General features: G+C 36.8%; 1 protein-coding gene across 10 annotated transcripts in view; it reads left to right on the top strand.

The window, feature by feature from the left end:
- RABGAP1L (RAB GTPase activating protein 1 like) overlaps nt 1-16,023 on the top strand; it is a 759,437-nt gene that overhangs the window by 485,339 nt on the left and 258,075 nt on the right. The window lies entirely within an intron of this gene.

A 16,023-nucleotide genomic window follows, 5' to 3' on the forward strand; every position in this document is an offset into this window, starting at 1 on the left:
GACCTCCCCTTTGGTAACCCTCAGTTTGTCCTCTAATTATATAGTAATTTAATCCTCAATTCATAAGATATTTCTATTGTATATGATGTTTGACACTCCTACCAGGTAACAGTGAAGTGATACTCTAAAGTTTCTACATCATATAATTTTGTTTTCAGGCAGGATATTTCAAAAATTAGCTTGCAAAATATTTTAGGTATCTGTATTTATATATTTTATTGTTTTTATTTCCTTTGGTGGCAAAATTTATTTACTCCTTTTTTTTGAAGCAGGGAGGGGCAAAGAGAAGGGGCGAGAGAGACTCAAGCAGGCCCCTCACCCAGTGTAGAGCCCAGTGCAGGGCTTGATACCACAATCGTGTCTGGAACCGAAGTCAAGAGTCAGATGCTTAACTGACTGAGCCACCCAGGCACCCCATACTTACTTTACTCTTAAAGAAATAAGCAACATTACACACACATACATCATATACTGCCAGTCAACATGTTGGACAGTCTTAGCAGTGATAGGAAAGCTGCTGTAGGAGAATAACTTTTTTATTATTGGGAATATATATGTACATAAATTATACTGTCTTAAATTAGAAAGCTAGAGTAATCACGGGGCCCCTGGGTGGCTCCGTCAGTTAAGCGCCGACTTCGGCTCAGGTTTGTGAGTTCGAGCCCTGCATTGGGCTCTGTGCTGACAGCTCAGAGCCTGGAGCCTGCTTCCGATTCTGTGTCTCCCTCTCTCTCTGCCCCTCCCCCGCTCGTGCTCTGTCTCTCTCTGGCTCTCAAAAATAAATAAACATTAAAAAAAAAATTTTTTTTAAAGAAAGCTAATCAAAAGTATAAACCTAATATAATCTGGACAGTTTTGTATTTCTACGTTACTTTTTATACAGTTTCCTCATTCTTAAAAGTCTAACCATTTTAATCACCCTGGGGACTAGAAATTTCATTTCAAAAGTAAGATTAAAGAAGATAAAGTACATCAGCTGCACAAAGTAAAACTGTTAGTTCTAGCCTATCACAGCAGTAACCGTTTCATATGCAAGCCACGTTGGGTTCCACTCTTGGAGGTTCTAGGTAACAGTTGCACAGTACGTGAAAGTTGCAGAGCATTTTGTAAGGGTGTAAGAGTTGTAAACATTTGTAACATATTTTGACAAAGAAAGTTTGAGTGACTTGCTGAAGGTCACAGAATAAGGTCTCCAATTCTGAATACGTAACAGCTAGAGAACCTGACCGATAGTATAGTAACTCTCTGATTTTTTTTTTACTGATAAATTCATTTCTAAACTGCCTATATAAATATAACCTAAAGGAAGAATGCAGAATTAGAAGCTAAAACTTTATTCAAAGTCAAAATGGTGTGATCACAGTATACACAAATTTAGGCATTTGTACTAAAAATTCTACTTGGCCTGATTATCCAAATTGGTGTGGTGAACAGTTCTGACTCTAATTTAGTGCAATACTCTTCGAAAGTAAAAGCCAAATTAATATCTTTGAGTTCTGTGAACTTAAAGTAATACTAAAATTTAGTTTTCATGAGTATTCATAGGTCCTATTTATTTTAATCACTCTGGGGACTAGAAATTTCGTACTAAGCTGAGGTTAGTATTTCATGATATTTATTAAAAAATGGGAAAGTGAGGGTATGACCTTTTAACAGTTTTATCTGTATATATAGTAGGAGCTTGCAAAAGTTAATATCATTGCTTCATTTTTTTGCTGAAAGAGACTATCTAATTTCATACTATATTAGTTCTATACTGTTCATTATAGTAATGAGAATGAAATTAATATGCTTAATCATACCAGTTAAATTGGATTTGTCGGTCACTTTTGGCAGAATAGTAACACTATCCTTTAGCTCACTAGACTGATGACCTTCTAAAATTGTCTCTATCTCAGTGGTTCCATACCTGACATTGGAGTATCATCCATGGGTCTTCTGGAAACCCAGATTCATAATTTCTCGGGAAATTTTTATCTTGAAGATACTGGAATTTCTAATGTCAGTTGCTAAGAAAATTAGCAACATATATGGTAGAGAAATGAAAAGTCGATTTATAAGCCTTCTTATCATTTGCCAACTGTTATTTCTAGTTACAGTGTTTGAAATATCTTAATGCTTATTAAAATTAATAAGTATTATATATATTACTTTACCTCCACTTAAACCTATATTCTGTAGCTGCTTAAGGAAATTGCATAGCTTTCTAAAACATAGAATAGTTTGTAATCACAGGATCATGGTAACCAGGGAAATAAATAATGACATCCCTTAATAGTTCAAAATTTTGTTGGGAACAGTATCAGGATATTCATTTCTTTCCACTAACTCATCTTTGTCAGCGGATTATTTTGCAAAGGAAATTTTTAGGTAAACTTTGATTTCCTGCCTGTCTGTGTTTTTTCTCTTTGCCCCTTTCCTCCTTGTAGTTAATAAACTGTTTATATCAAAGCTCTTCTTTCATATGAGGTAGAGTTTTCTAAAAGAAGAAATGATATAACACAGTCTTAAATAGAATCATCTATAGGTATTGTTTTTGTCCTATTCTCTATTTTTTAGGAAAATGATTTAAATCTTCCTGGGCTATGAATTAATGTTTAGTTACAAATGGAATGCTGAGAAATTCTCAGATGGAAAAGTTGATTTTTCAAAATTCATCATTCTGACCAAAAAAACCCAAAAGTGTTAATCTTCAGGATTATTTTGCTCAGAGATCCTATTGCAGAGTGAGAAAGACATCAAGCTTGTGACTTTTAGAAAGCTTATCATCGTCTCGTGTTTTCCTGTGTGCTAAATGCTTTTAAGGATTTTTTCATTCATCTGGAGGTCAAAAATATGAAGCTAATGTAGTAGAAGAAAATTTAGGAAGAGTGTTAGTAGACTTTGTGCAGTCTGAATTAAAAACTTCTGGTTGTTAATAGTGTATTTAAAGTGTTTATATAAAGCTGAATATATGGTGACTCAGGTTAATTCCCTTATTTAGTGAAGATGATGGCATCAGGATTTTAAACTAGAGTTTGAAAAAAACATTTTATTATATTGAGATGAATGGAACTTTCTATAAATTATCATTTAGCCTATCAATGAAATGAAATTATTGTTTTTAAAAAGAACAAAACCGGGGCACCTGGGTGGCTCAGTCAGTTAAGTGTCCGACTTCGGCTCAGGTCATGATCTCACGGTCCGTGAGTTCAAGCCCCGCGTCGGGCTCTGTGCTGACAACTCATAGCCTGGAGCCTGCTTCAGATTCTGTGTCTCCCTCTCTCTCTGACCCTCCCCTGTTCATGCTCTGTCTTTCTGTCTCAAAAATAAATAAACATTAAAAAAAATTTTTAAAAAAGAACAAAACCTTTTATGGTTTATTGTCTGCCTCTATCTGAGGAGATAAGAAAAAGGCTAAAAGTATTAACAATTATAGTGTAAATATTGTACTGTTAACCCACCGAGAATAGAATAGTGCTTAAAAAAAAAATGTTTATTTATTTATTTTTGAGAGAGAGAGCACAAGCTGGAGAGGGGCAGAGAGAGAGGGACAGACAGGCAGACAGAATCCAAAGCAGGCTCCAGACTCTGAGCTGTCAGCACAGAGTCCTATGTGGGTCTCAAACCCACCAACTGTGAGAACATGACCTGAGCCAAGGTCGGATGCTCAACTGACTAAGCCACCCAGGTGCCCCAGAATAGTGCTTTTTTAAAAGAACTTTTTGTTGAAGTATAAAAGATTAAAAGAAAATTTGCAAAAATTAGTGAAAACGTGATGATTTTTCATAAAGTGAACGTAACTTGTGTAACAAGCACCCAGATCAAAAAGAAGCAGAATATCGTCTGAATTTCAGAAGCCCTCCTCTCTCTCATTGCCCCTGCCTTCACTACCTCTCTGAAGAGTGAGTTACCACTGTCCTGACTTCTAACACCATACATTAGTTTTGATTTTGTTTTGAACTTCATTTAAATGGAATACTACAATATGAACTCTTTTGATGGAGGTGTTTCATTCATCACTATGTTTGTGAGATTCATCCATATAGTTGCATCTAGACAGGGTTCATTTGTTCCAATCCATTCTTCCATTGTATTGTTGATGGGCATTTAGGTTGTTTCCACATCAGGGTTCTTGTAAATAGTGTTGCTGTGAACATTCTTCAGCTTTTTTTTTTTTTTTTTTGATGTTTATTTATTTTTGAGAGACGGAGGGAGCGCGCCCGCGCAGGCTCACATGAGTGGGGGAGGGGCAGAGAGACAGAGGGGACAGAGGATCCAAAGAGGGCTCTGCGCTGACAGCAGGAAGCCCAATGCAGGGCTTGAACTCTTGAACTGTGAGATCCTGACCTGAACTGAAGTCAGGTGCTCAACCGACTGAGCCACCCAGGCACTCCCCACTTGTTTTTTGGCAAACACCCGAAGGCACTTCTTTGGGTACCTATGTAGGAGTGGGATTGCTGGCGTGTGTATATGAGGGCTTAGTGGATGCCACTGAGCAGCTCTCCAGAGTATTTGGAACATTACCTTTTGAGTTGTTTTTGTTCCGTGAAAGTCTTCCTTGTGATCAAAGGCAGGTGTTTGTTTTGTTTTGTTTTGTTCTGTTTTTTTAAGAGGCCAGATCCTAGATCAGATTAGAGTTCATGAATATGGAACAAAATAAAACTCATTTGGTTGGAAACTCACTTGATTTCTGAAGTTGCATACAGATGGGAACTAAGAGCTGGATCTAAGAGCTCAGTCACTTTTTTTTTTAATGTTTTATTTATTTTTGAGAGAGAGAGAGAGCGAGCGAGCACGCACAAGCTGGGTAGGGGCATCGAGAAAGAAACAGAGGATTTGAAGCAGGCTCCATGCCGACAGCAGTGAGTCTGATGTGGGGCTTGAACTCACAGACTGTGAGGTCATGACCTGAGCTGAAGTTGGATGCTTAACTGACGCAGCCACCCAGGTGCCCCGAGTTGAATCACTTTTGTGCTTACATGTAAGAGAAGTTAAGCCAGTGGGAAAAATCCAGCGATGTATTCAGTTATAGAAGAAGCAACATAGAGACAGTTTGACATTGGAGTTTAGATATTTGGCTTTTTAGTTAATCCTTCCTGTATCATTTTGTTTATGTTATTTTACCTATATACGTCTCAGTTTTTTTCTCTGTTAAATGATGCTAACAAAACCATCTCCCAGGTTTATTTTAGAGATTGAAATGAGAGTATGAATATAAAGTGCCGGCTATACAGTAAATATCCAGTTAATAATATTACTCTCCATTCTGCTCTGTCCACCTGTATAGCTCTTTTATTACTTCTTAGTTTCTTCAGTTAACAAAATGACTTCAGAGATTCTTAGGAGAACAGGCTAACTGTTCTCTCTTACCTTTCTAACCACCTTTGTTTCCCTCTAGTTGAGATGCTTTTTCTTTTTTTTTTCTTTTTTTTTTTTTTTGCTAAGGCCAAAATTTTATCTATTTACCTTCAAGGAAGTTTAATTCTGTTTCATCTTGACTAGTGATTGAAGTAGTCCTCCTAAAGTATGTTTTTCTTCTACCTTTCAGAGATATAAGAACATAAGTATTTCTTTTTAATCTTGACAAAATAACTGACAGCTGATGTTTGAAGTTGACTCTTCCCAAATAGTTCAATTTTTGGAGTATCAAATATATTCAGCTTTATATAGTAACTTGATATTTCATGAAATGTAATGAAATAATTGACCCTTCAAATTAGAATATATTTCCTTCCTGCCTCTCCTTTCTTCTTTGGGTGATGAAAAAAATGAAGTACGATACTACCATATCTAATTAAATACCACCAAGTAGATGCCTCCTTTCAAAACCGTTTTCTGAACCTCTTATCTAAAGAGTAGATTCATTCTATAATATTCTTATTCTTTGCCCCCATTTTTCTTCCTCAAACAGTAATAAGTGAATTTTTTATTGAGATATAATTGGCATATAATATTGTAGAAGTCTGAGGTATATGATGTGTATTTGATATGATGTGTATCAAAGGTATTTGATACCTTTATATATTGCAATATGATTACTACACTAGCATTAGGTGATACCTTTTTCAAATGATATGTTGGATTTAAAATGCATTAGAGGGGTGCCTGGGTGGCTCAGTCGGTTGAGCATCCACCTTCAGCTCAGGTCATGATCTCACAGTTCGTGGGTTCGAGCCCTGCATCAGGCTCTGTGCTGACCACTTGCTCAGAGCCTGGAGCCTGCTTCAGATTCTGTGTCTCCTTCTCTCTCTGCCCTCCCCCACTCATACTTTGTCTCACTCTGTTTCTCAAAAATAAGTAAATGTAAAAAAAAAATTTTAATGCATTAGAATGAGCAAAGGAACATAAACATAAATTTTCTAAAAACTTTAAGAGTAGAAAAAAAAATGCTTTGACCAACCAATAAATAGTGTAAAGGTTATTTTAAAGTTTTATTTATCAATAGAAATCTTCAGGACTAGAGGGAAACAAACTCTAAAGTCTTGTTTTTGGATCCTAACTTATTTCTCACCTACAAGGATTTTTATGGTTCTCACGTCAGTTGTCTTATAGCTCTTTCTTGTGTTCGTGCTAATTTTGATATTACAGAAAGAATAGGAACCTCAGGTTAAATGGCAGAACCATTGTGTGTGATTCCTGTGGCTTCAAAGAAATATTCACTCATTCATTCATTTAGTCAACAAACATTTTTTGAACTCCTTCTAAATGCTTGGCACCATTCAGGTTTGGGGATACAACAGTAAAGAAAAGCAGACAAAACTCTTGGCCTTCATTAAGTTTTTATCCTTGTGTAAGGTACAGACAGTAAACAAATGACTAAGTAGAATATATACTCTAGGGGCATCTGGGTGGCTCAATCAATTAAGTGTCTGATTCTTGATTGTGGCTCAGGTCATGATCTCACCGTTCATGAGTTTGAGCCCTGAGTCAGGCTCCACACGAACAGCACAACGCCTGCTTGGGAATCTCTCTTTCTCCCTCTCCCTCTGCCCCTCCCCTACTCTCTCTCTCTCTGTCTCCCTGTCTCTCTGTCTCTCAAAATAAGAAATAAACTTTTTAAAAATCTTAAAAAAAAAGAATAGTTTATTAGAGGTGTTAAGTGCTATGGGAAAAAAATGAAGGAAGAGAAATATAGTCGATCTCAATAGTAGAGAATTTAGGTTTTACTGGACTGAGATGGGAAACAACTGGAGAGGTTAGGTATAGCACTGGCACGCTCTGGTATATATTTTATCCTCATCACTCAGGTTGCCCTATTGAAAAAAGATTGTGGGAGAGTTCGAAGGGGAAAATGGGGGACCAGTTATGAGGCAATTGCAGTAATTTGGGTTGCTTGGACCAAGTTAGTGGTAGTGGACGTGGGGAGAAGTGGTTGAATTCTGGACAGATTTTAAAAGTATAGCGGACAGGATGATGTACCGATGGATCATCTGGGGTAAGTTCATTGATTTATATTTTCATTTAATGTGGTGGTGAGAGAGAATGGTGGCCTGTACAGCTTCTATACTTCAGGGAGCATCTTTGAGACAGATGATGTTGAGGAGTGACTGGGCCATGTTATTGTTGCATGCTTTATTCTGGAAGTGCTTGGGTTACAATTTGTCTGCAGTGTTTGTTCTAGAAGCAGGTTCTGGTACCCTTGGGATCATTTAAGGTAAGTGTTTAAGAAATGTAGAGGGTGGAATAATTACGAAAGATGATCAGTGGAGGAATAAGCATGTCAAACCTCATACGTACTTTAAAATAAAGGTACATGTTTACTGGTAAAAATAGGAGTGGTATTTTGCTCCAGTAGAATCAGACCCACATGACTTTGAGGACTCACAAATATACCTCCAACCTGTTTCATAACGAACCCACAGTATCTAATTATGTGTTTAGTCCTCATAATCAGAACATATTTCACTGACTTAAAGGTATAGGGTAACAGGGTTTTTTTTTTTCCAATAAAAATCTTTCAGTTTATCCTGAATTGGAATAATTAAAGTTACTTTGTAGTCTTTTTGTTGCAGAAAGCTCATAGTGATTAAACTGTGTAGCACGGATTAAATAAAATAACTAAGCATATTCTGTTACTTTTATGAGTAAATACAATGTTTTTTAAAAAACATTAAGACATACCATATACCCTTCTGTATCCATCTCCCTGGTAAAGAAACAAAATAATACGAACAAGATTAGTTTTGTTTATTATCACCTCTCCCAGGAAATAACCCCTCTCCTCTGCCTTCCTCAGAGGAACCATTATACAGAATTCAGTGTTTATCATTCCCATTCGCGTCTGTATTTTTACTGCATATGTGTGTATCTCTGAGCAATTTATAATTGAACATATTTGGAAAATATTGTACTCACCGGTTTTGAAGTCCTCTTCTGAAATAGGTCTAGGAAACTGTCTTCTGTCTCCAAACCGGTATCACGTACTATTCAGTTACCTCCTAACTATTCTTTCCACTCGACTCCCTTTGATCCCACTATTCTCCATAGCATCCAGAGAGATTTTCATAAGACACATATCAGGTCATGTCTTTCCTTGGCTGAAAAGCCTTCAGTGATTTCCCACTAAGTAAAACTCACATTGTATCACTTGGTCTGTAATCTTGCCCTTCCTTCCTCCCCAGTGGTATCCTTGAGTCAGTCTTCCTCTTACTTCAACACTGGCCTTCTTTTAGTTTTTGGAACACTTAAGATCTTTTCAGGTAGAAAATGTGTGCATATTCTTTATTTCCCTTCTGCCTAGAATGTACCCCCCACTCTTTACCTGGCTAATTCCTTCAGCCCTGAGGGTAAATGTTACTTCCTCTAAGAAGCTTTTCCTGGTCAGCCATTCTTAAATAATCCAAACATTTGATAGCACCCTGTAGGTAGTGGTTATTTATATACTGTGTATTACTTTTCAAAGGCCTGCATCTCCCACTAGCTTCTAAATTTCTGAAAAGAGAAGCCATGTCTCTCTTGTGCACTACTGTATACCTTGTAGTCAACTTGTAGACATACAAGGAATATCTATTGAAGGAAAATAGGAGTGAAGAATCAAAGGAAACATTTATTTGTATCATCTTTATTTAAATGTTTTTGTGAAATCCTATAGGCTGAAAAAATGGCTTTGCTCTTGAGTTTTAGAGGAAAAGATAAGTTAATATATTTAGAAATTCCGTTTTAGTTATAATATTTTAAGAAACAGAAACCCTGACACAGTAGCTCAAGTACAGTGGAGGATTATTATAACCATAAAGGGACTCTAGGAGAAGATAAACAAGCAGACCTCAGGAACGACAGGTGCCGCAGAAACCCCAGGCACGCGTCTCTCTTACTCTTTATTGCTGTGAATTGTTCCTCCTTTCCCAACCTGCTTCTTTGTGACTTTGTTTTGCTTAGGGTCTGCAGTATCTCAGAAGGTTTTACCATGGTTACTCAACTCTAGTATCGAGAGCTCTTGGCAATCTCCTTATATTTGTCAGGTAAAATTCTTGAGGGATAACCTAACTGGTCCTCTTCATATTTTAAAATAAGCCTGCATAGTCCTAGGTCGCAGATATGTGTCACCCCAGGTAGTTGTCTGTGTCTTATCCAATATGCCGTGGAAAGCAGTAGTCTTGAGTGAGTCACATGACCTATAGCCCACTCAACAGGAGCTGTACTTGGAGGCAGATTTTCTGAGAAGGGTCACTGGTGGATCTAGCACAACAAAACGTTTCTGGTGTGCATATACCCCATGGACTAAAATTCTTAGTTTTGACTTCTTTGAAAGTTGGCATTTTATAAATACAATATTTATTTTAAAAAGTTCTAATGCATCTCAAAAATATATTATCCAGCCGTAGATATTTATTTAATTAGAATGGGGAGTCGCACAGTTTTAATATAGGGTATAATCTTAAAAATTGTGGTCTTCAGGGTGGAAGGGGTAGCAGTATTCCAAATCATTTTCATGATATAGTTTTTGCAGGTAAGGTTTTGAGTAAAGACACTGTGTAATTTTGATCTATATTATTTTAATGATTATTTGCAAAACTACATATAGTATTTGAATGCTTTCCATTGTCTGGAAATTGGATTGTGAAAGCATCTTCCAACATAATTGTCTAAATACCTCCATTGCAGTCATTAGTAATAGTACTCTGATCTATAAATTATTTATATTGTACAATATAGAGGTCTATCATATGGTATCAGCTGGAAGTAAGCCCTTGTTTTGGAGAGCAGTTGATTTCCTTCACTGTCCAGTTTTATGAATACCCAATGTTTACTGATAAGCTCTTCACTTTTTAAGTCTCAGAGGTTTGAGGACAAGACACTGGCCGACTTTTCTGCGAGTATCTCTGGGTCTTACACTGTGCTAGAAGCTTTACACACCTTGTCCCACGTTTCCTTACCTTCTTGCAAATAGACTGTTGCCCTCCACCTTCTTCATTTAGTTGGCCAAATTAGAAATAATTATATTTTTAGTTTTTGTTTAATCCACATGGGCAGATAGTCTTATTGTTCTTGTCCATCTCTATAGCAAATAGACCAGTGGTCTTTGCCTCTCTTGTAAGGACCCTGCATTATCTACTCTCATTCAAAGGTTGGATTATTTTATCGATTCGCAACATCACTTGGGATCTCTGAGTCCAAGACTCTGTTTGATTTCATACCTCAGATGTTCTTTCTATGGGCTAGCAGAACTTCACCATGAAATACTTCTTCTGATGCTCCTGCTATTTTTCTCTGTCTCCCCTTTTCAAGTACTTTTACCATCAGCATCCTTGTTGGGCATTTTTAACTAAACAGTGGTTTGACCTTTACCTTATTTACCCAGGGCTTCTTCATTATATGTAGAGAAACAATATCCAGCCATCAGTAGTAGAATTGCTGACTGCATTAGTTTAAAAGAAGCATAATAGGACTTTCTGCTCTTTTGCTTTTAGGATTATCTTACCAGGGTTTTCAGAAGCTATTATTTTTTTATAGGTCCACTTGACATTTTGCTTCTTGCCCATGTCCAAGTAATATAGCCCATTTTGGTCTTTTTTGGTTAGGAGTATTACCAGAAAATTTTCTGTACTCGAACAATTTCCTGCATGTTCCACTGGCTCATTGACCTACTGGATTGCAGTTTAGGCCGTGTCACAGTCTGGTTGCTGTTTCTTACCAAAGGCATTTAGTGGTCATGGTCTAATTGTTCCCTAACCTGCCAAATGAAATAGGTACATCTACTTCTACTAGTTGTCTTGTTTATGTGAATTGTCAGGGAAGGGTCCATTTTGTCCATAGGATCCTTAATACAGAGAAAAATTAGTACATTCTTAGTATTCAGAATCTCTGTTTCCCTATAAATCTATTTAAAAGATCATTTATTAATATTAACATAGGGCTCTTATAAAAGGATCAAAGACAGATATCCAACAGTACTGATAAAACCTCTAATTTAAATGCTCTTTTTTTGTTAAATAGAATCAAAGCACATTTAATCTAAATTAATAAGCTTTTAGCTTGAGAAGTAAACAGCTTAAAATAAGTGACTATGGGTTGAAGCTAATAGTGCTGAGCATATTCAGATACTATGAGTCAGCCTTGAAATACACAACATTATCAGGGTCTGAAAAACAGGTCATCTTTGGAAGACAGATATTACTTTGCCTATTCACCTATCTAGAAGTATCCGGTTCTTGTCCTGCGTCTCATTTTTTTCAAAAATCAGTATAGTTGCTTTCTGTTTGTGTCCGGTAGTACACCACATGGAAATTTTACAAATAATTGCTTGTTCTGTGAGAATGTCTTTCCAAACCTCAGAAGAGCATGATGATACAGTGCAACACTGAAAGAAAAAAGGAAGTCTCGCTGTTAGCCAATCACTTATACCAGTGAGTCTTGAAGGATGTATAGTCTTTTCTCCAAGCTCAAGGTGCCTGTTAACAGAATTCATCTTGGGCGGGGAATCAGGTGAGGTGGGTTTCCTCTTTGTGCTTTTAACTGGCCCACTGGATACTCAAGGGTTTCTAGCCACCCCTCTCCTGGTGCCTCAGGGAACTTCTCTGTGAATCTTCCTCTTTCTTTAGTTATACCCCTAGACTCTTTGCTGTTTACCTCTGCTTTTACTCCTTTGCCCTATGGGCTTTTTTCCTCATCTTGGTATTTTGGTCTGGGTTTCAGTTACTGAGTTTTACCTGATGGTACCGGGAAAATGTTTCTAATCCAACCAGGCTGAAAAAGACTGTGAACAGGGTGCCTGGGTGGCTCCATCAGTTAAGTGTCCGACTTTGGCTCAGGTCATGATCTCGCAGTCCATGAGTTTGAGCCCCACGTCGGGCCTTGTGCTGACAGCTCGGAGCCTGGAGCCTGCTTCAGATTCTGTGTCTCCCTCACTCTCTGCCCCGCTCATACTCTCTGTCTCTCTCACTCTCAAAAATGAATAAATGTTAAAAAAATTTAATAAAAAAAAAAAGACTGTGGAAACAAAGCCTTTTGTTTTGGCCCTCAGGATCTACCATTTACAAGATGATCAGACATTTCCTCTGACTACTTGTTGGCATAACTTGGTCCTTAAAAATCTTTAAGGACAAGCCATTGGACAAGCATAAGCCATTTTTCTTCTTAAATTTGTATTATAAAAGACCCTCTTCTATTATCTTAGGTCAGTATTTGCTCAGTCCTAAAAGGAAAAGGAAAGATGTGCTCTTCCCCAGGAAGAGGATGAGAGAGAAACAAAAATGTTGTCCTGGCTCATCTGATGGCCTGATTGGATTCTGCCCAGCTCTCAACATTTAATAAGCCCATCTACTTTTAGGACCATTGGCATTATTTGTCATCATATACTATACTAGTGACAGCAAAACATTCTCTAGCTGTATTAGGCTGAGTATGAGGATGGTAGAGACCCAAAGAAGCCTGCATGAATCCCTCTTTGGGAGCTAGGGAAGGAGAGGAAAAGAAGGTCAGCGTGAACATGCGGCCCCAGCTTGTATGGTAGTTTTGAGTACCGGTGTTTCCTCAGGTGGAGGGCCAACTTTTCTAAAGCGTAGTAGGTTTTTTGAGGCTGTCTTTATCCCAGCCTTTTTTTTTTTTCATGTTTATTTATTTTGAGAGAGAGAGAGAGAGTGAGCACGTGTGCATGAGCAGGGGAGGGGCAGAGAGAGGGAGAGAGAATCCAAGCAGGCTGGGCATTGTTGCGCAGCTCTACACGGGGCTGGATCCCAGGAACTGTGAGATCATGACCTGACCAAAAGTCAGACACTTAACCAACCGAGCCACCCAGGTGCTGCATTTCCCAGCCTTTAAAATGACTTTTTAAAATTGTGCCAGCCAACATTTTTTTAAATCTGTGTGTTTTCCTCTAAGAAATATGAGCCAATTTTTTATTCTCATTGGTAATTAAAGATAAATTTGATCTTATCTGAAAGTTACTAATAAATCTGAATTACATTTTATTCACCATATTAATAATCTTCAACTTTGGAATTTTTGCTACACTTGATAACAAGTAATATTTTGAGCCTAGTGGAATTTCACCCCATTTGACACCCATTTGACATTTTTTAAGTCATAGAACTACTGCTAGTCAGTAAATATCTGTTAAGTCTTCCTAAGTTCAAGAAAATTTAATCTAGCATTTGAATAAACTCCTTGAAAAAATTGGGCATTGGTTACAACAAAATCAAAGAAACCATAACTTTTCCTATTTGCCCTAATGGAACTATATTAAGGATTTGTTTAGATAGGATATGGCCAACCCGAATGCACAAAAATGAGTGAAATAGGCTGGGTATAACATAATCCAGAGTAGCAGGCACTGATATGAATTGGAGAGTACATGATTCACATAAAGGAACTCAAATCACCATTTATAAAAATACTATATGGCCAAACAGAATGCATCATCAGGCTAAATTTGACTACATGTTGCAGTTGTGACCTCTGATTTAGATAACAAGATGAAATTTTATTTTTTCTGTGGGCAAATGTAGAGGTGGTAGGCAAGATTCTAAATCATGGTAAATAAATTAGTGTATTTTTATTTTAGAAGCCCATATTGCAAAAGATGTATTTATAGTGATTATAGAAATAAGACATTTGATAGAAGAAGTGTAGTTGTGCTTGAAAGCATAAGCCAGTGTTTCTCAAAATGTAGTTCATATACAGCTTTTAATAATTTTTGGGGGGGGCGGGTGAAGTTTCAAAACTTATTACAGGCATGCCTCAGAGATATTGTGGGTTCAGTCCCAAACCACTGCAATTAAGCAAATATCACAATAAAGTAAATTAAATGAATTTTTGGTTTTCCAGTGCATAGAAAAGTTATACTTACACAATACTGTAGTCTATTAAGTGTGCCACAGCATAATGCCTTTTTAAAAGTTCTTATTTTAATTTAAAATTCTTGGGGCACCTGGGTGGCTCAGTAGGTTGGGCGGCCGACTTCGGCTCAGGTCATGATCTCACGGTCCGTGAGTTCGAGCCCTGCGTTGGGCTCTGTGCTGACAGCTCAGAGCCTGGAGCCTGTTTCAGATTCTGTGTCTCCCTCTCTCTGACCCTCACCCGTTCATGCTCTGTCTCTCTCTGTCTCAAAAATAAATAAACGTTAAAAAAAAAAAAATTTTTTTTTAATTTAAAATTCTTTATTGCTGAAAATGCTAACCATTATTTAAGCTTTCAGGAAGTCATAATCACTAATCACAGATCACCATAACAAATAGAATAATAAGTTAAATATTTGAAATATTGTGATAATTACTAAAATGTGACACAGAGACAAAGTGATCAAATGTTTGTGGAAAAATGGTACCAATGGACTTGCTTGCTCCACACAGGTTTAGCACAAACCCTCAAACTGTAAAAAGCACAAAATCTGCAAAATACAATGAAATGAAGCACAGTACAATGAGGTATGCCTGCAAAAAACTGTGGAAATCAAAACTGTGTGGTAGTGGCATAAATATTAATGTATAGCTTAATGGATTAGAATTTAACATTCAGAAATATACACTTGTGAACAGTTGACTTTTGACAAAGATGCCAAGACAATTCAGTAAGGAAAGAATATTCTCAACAAAGTTGTTGGAATAACTAGATATTAAAATATAAAATAATGAAGTTGTATCCCTACCTCATACCATATATAAGAACTCAAAATAGATTATAGGCCTAACTGTAAGAGCTAGAATTATAAAACCCTTAGTAGAAAACCTAAGTGTAAATTTTCATGACCTTAGATTAGACGGTGGTTCCTTACATATGACAATTAAAGCACAAGCAACAAAAGCATAAATAGATAAGTTGGATTTCATAAAAACGAGAAACTTGTATTTCAAAGGACACTATCAAGAAAGTGAAAGAAACCTACAGAATGAGAAAAAGTATTTGCAAATCACATAACTGTTAAGGGTTTTGTATCTAGGATGTATAAGGAATTCTTACAACTCAGCGATAAAAAGACTTGCAATAAAAAATTGCAATACAATGGAAAAGCCATAAAAATTGATAATACAAGTCAAAAGTGAGCAAAGGATCTTAATAGACATTTTTCAAAAAAAGAAGATACACAGATGGCCAGTAAGCACATGAAAAGATGTTTAACATCATGAGCCACTATTAGGGAAATGCAATTAAAACCGCAGTGAGATACCACTTCACACTTACTAGGATAGATCTAATGCAAAAGATGGACAAAAAATAGTGTTGTTGAGGATGTTAAGAAATTGGAACCCTCACATTGCTAGTGACAGTTTAACTGGTACGGTCACTTAGAAAAATAGTTAGGAAGTTCCTCAAAAATTTAAAAATAGAGTTGCCATATGACCCCACAATTCAACTCCTATGTGTATATCCAAGAGAAATAAAATCATAGGTTTACCAAAACAAAAACAAAAGATCCTTATATGTGAATGGTCATACCAGAATTTTTCATAATACCTAAAAATTGGAAACAACTGAAATGTCTAACAACTGAAGAGCGAATAAACAAAACGTGGTATACCAATATAATGGAACGTTATTTAGCCATGAAAAAGAATGGTGTTCTGATACATGTTACATGATGGATGAACCTTGAAGACGTTATGC

This window comes from Panthera tigris, chromosome F3 (assembly GCF_018350195.1).
Source record: "Panthera tigris isolate Pti1 chromosome F3, P.tigris_Pti1_mat1.1, whole genome shotgun sequence".
Taxonomy (NCBI): Eukaryota; Metazoa; Chordata; class Mammalia; order Carnivora; family Felidae; genus Panthera; species Panthera tigris.